Raw genomic sequence first — 3,768 nt, 5'->3', positions numbered from 1 at the left:
CCACGTGCAGGTTTTTGTGTAAACATAAGTTTTCATTTCCTTTGAGTAGATGCTAAGGAGCGGGACTGCTGGATTGTATGGTAAAAGTATGTTTAGTTTTGTAAGAAACCACCAAACTCTTCCAAAGTAGTTGTACTGTGTTGCATTCCCACCAGGGATGAATGAGTTTCTGTTACATCCTCATCAGCATCTGCTGTTGTCATTGTTCTAGATTTTGGCCATTCTAATAGGTAGGTAGTGATATCTCCATCATTGTTTTAATTTTCATTTTCCTGACGGCATATGATACTGAGCATCTTTTTATATTCTTATTCACCATCTGTATATTTTCTTTGGTGAGGTATCTGTTAAGATCTTTGACCCATGTTTTAATTGGGTTTTTTGTTTTCTTATTGTTGAGTTTTAAGAGTTCTTCCTATGTTTTGGATAACAGTCCTTTATCAGATGTGTCTTTTGCAAATATTTTCTCCCAGTCTGTGGCTTCTCTTTTCATTCTCTTGACAAGGTCTTTAGTAGAGCAGAAGTTTTTAATTTTAGGGAAGCCCAGCTTATCAGCTATTTCTTTCATGGATTGTGTCACAGCAAATTGGTGTCGTATCTAAAAAGTCATCGCCATATCCAAGGTCATCTAGTTTTTCTCCTGTATTATCTTCTAGGAGTTTTATAGTTATGCATTTTACATTTAGGTCTATGATCTGTTTTCAGTTAATTTTGTGAATGATGTAAGGTCTGTGCCTAGATTCATTTTTTTGAATGTGGGTGTCCAATTGTTCCATCACCATTTGTTGAAAAGACAGTTTTTGCTCCATTGTATTGCTTTTCTCCTTTGTCAAAGATCAGTTGACTATATTCATGTGGGTCTATTTTTGCACTTTTATTTTGATCCATTGATCTGTCTGCTCTTTTACCAATAGCACACTGTGTTGACTACTGTAGCTTTATAGTAAGTCTTGAAGTTGGGTAGTGTCAGTCCTCCAACTTTGTTCTTCTCCTTCAATATTGTGTTGGCTATTCTGGGTCTTTTGTCAATGCACTAATTTTATTAGTTAATTATAGTACCTCTGTGACATGGGTTACATCCTATATTTGACAGCCCTTGTGGTCCATAAAAAACTTGGTAACAATATTATGGATAAAAATACTTGTTTTTAACAATTCTCTACCAATAATGTTATTTTGGGTAAACTAAGACTAGATTTGTGTAAACTCAGATGTTGTTTCAAATGCAGGAAATGTCAAGTAAAAGGGAACAATGTTCTTTTTTTGACTTTCATAATACACATTGCAAAAAAAATCAGGAAAGAAGGGTTTTTGATTTGAAATAGATTCAGGACTCGCTTCAGGTATGGCCCTTAGAGTAAACATTGATTCAGAATATGCACACAGTCTCTTTTGAGGAGAACTGAAAGGCTCATTCAACATTTAATAAATATTATTGGAGACCATATTAGGTCCTAGAATATGAATACAGCAAAAAAATCAACACAATTGAAGAAGAGAGAAAATTAAAAACTAAAGGTAAAATTTGTAATATGTCAGATGGTGAGATAATGAATGATGAAGAAAAGAAAGCCAAAAAAGAGACAGAAAGTGCATAGTGGTAGTTAGATTTTTAAGTGTTTTAGTAAAGAGAGGATTCAAAGAAAGCCTCCTGAAGACCTGAAGGACTGAGAACCTGAGTATGTACATCTGAAGAAAGAGCATTAATTCAAGGCAAATATTCTGAGGCAGGACCGTTCCCCCTTATTTGTCCCTGGAGCATCACTGAGGAAGGTGTAGCTGGCAAGAAGTAAGTTAGCGGAGGTGATAGAAACACATATTAAGTCAGAGTGGTTATGGAAGTGCAGACATATTAGCTTTTGTTGACTACCACAAGCAATTGTGCTTCTACTTTGAGTATGAAAAATAGCCACTGGAGGGTTTTGCCAAAGGGATTGGAATGATTAACTCTATGGGAGCAACGGTGGAATCAGAGAGATAGTTGGGAAGCTATTGTAATAACCCAGACTTATACCAGGGTGATAGCAGGGAAGGTAAAATGAAGTGGTTGAAATATGGATACATTTAGAAGATTGAGCTGTGCCAACAGATTTAACTTTGACGATAAGAGAGGAAATTAGAGAACAACTGCAAACTTTTTGGGCTGAGCAACTGGAAGAGCAGAGTTGCTGTTCCTGAAATCGGGTGGGAAATGTAGGAGCAGTTTTGGGGGAATTTTAAGAATTCAGTTTGGAGCATTAAATGTAACACATGCGTTAGCCATTGAAGTGAAAATATCAGTCTTGAGTTAAGAGGAAAGCACAGGGCGAAAGATATACATTTTGGAGTGGTCAGCATGTAGATAGTGTTTAAATCTATGAAACTGGATGAGATGACCAAAGGACTGTGTGAGACATAGCAGAGGGTGAAGGACTGAGATTGGAGACACTCCAACATTCTGAAGTCGGAGAGATGCAGTAAGACCAGTAACGGGGATGAGAAGAAGTGGCTGGGAAGGTGGGAGGCTAACTAGGAGTATGTTGTGTTCTGGGTGCCTTTGTGAAGGAAGGTGTCATCTTCCCTTAAATATCTCATCCACTGACTATCAAATAAACTGCTCTGTCCACCTGTGTAACTTGAGATTCTTCTTTTAGAAACCTTACGAAAATATATAATCCTGAGTAGAGAAGAATAGATTTCACAAAGTTCTATTAGATGCTTTTAATTTTTTTATGGTAACCTCAAGCCCTTTTCCTGAAATACTATCAGTAATTATTTCACAAATGACAGATTAACTTTTGGGGCTATAGTATCAGAAGAATTGAAATGATCAGGACTGTGGCTTTGATGAATCTTTGCTGTCATAAAACCTTTACTATCAGAAGTACTAGATTATCAGTTATGTTCTTTACTCTCAAATAGCTTCCAAAGAAATACAATAAGGTAACTGTAAACATGAGAACCTTGTGAACACAGGCAGATAAAGCTTCTCTGCCTTCTGGCTACAATCAAGTGTATTGAACTTATGTACACCCTCATTAACAGTTGCAAATGAACACATAAAGACACTTTGCGTGGTGCTGGAGATATTCAGATTAAAAAAAACTTGAAAGGTCTAGTTCTTCAACAAGAATATAAGTTTTAAACTAGGGTAAATACTAAGCCGCAGGTTAAGAGAGCATAGTAATGTCAATGAAAGCTTAGGTGGGTTTGGACGGGTGAACTAGGCAAGCACCAAAGAAGAGTTTCACTCAGACTTGGGGGGCTTTGGTGTAAGAGGTGACACATTAGTCTTAGAGACTGAATCAAATTTGGGGGGAAAGGGAGAAAGCATATTTCAGACAAAGATAAATGTAAAAATAAAATAGTATACATAGCAAAAGGCAAAAAGTCTATGGTCTTCTCCTAGGAATAACTTTGTTGACCTCCTTTCTCCTTGGTGACATTATGAGACCTCACTTGTCCAGGCTTGTCATAACACGTGACATAACCTAGATTTCAGGTAATTATTTTTTATGTCTTTGTTAGACTTTGTTTCCTGTGAGCAAAGAAAGCAAAGACTAATTCTTATACATAATATTCCCAACATTTAGAATATTTTCTGGAATATAAATACTCATAGTTGAAAAAACATGCATTTAAAGATATACTGTTTAACTATTTGTAATATCAATGATTAAAATTACAATATGCCCCACTTTGATAGGAAAGTTAAAGTTTACGCCTGTTTTTTGGTATAATTCTTAACTGTGTCCTCTTTCACTTTCAAAAGTGTTCTGCTTTAGATGA

Source organism: Equus quagga, chromosome 4, assembly GCF_021613505.1.
Source record: "Equus quagga isolate Etosha38 chromosome 4, UCLA_HA_Equagga_1.0, whole genome shotgun sequence".
NCBI lineage: Eukaryota > Metazoa > Chordata > Mammalia > Perissodactyla > Equidae > Equus > Equus quagga.
This window is presented reverse-complemented; position numbering follows the sequence as displayed.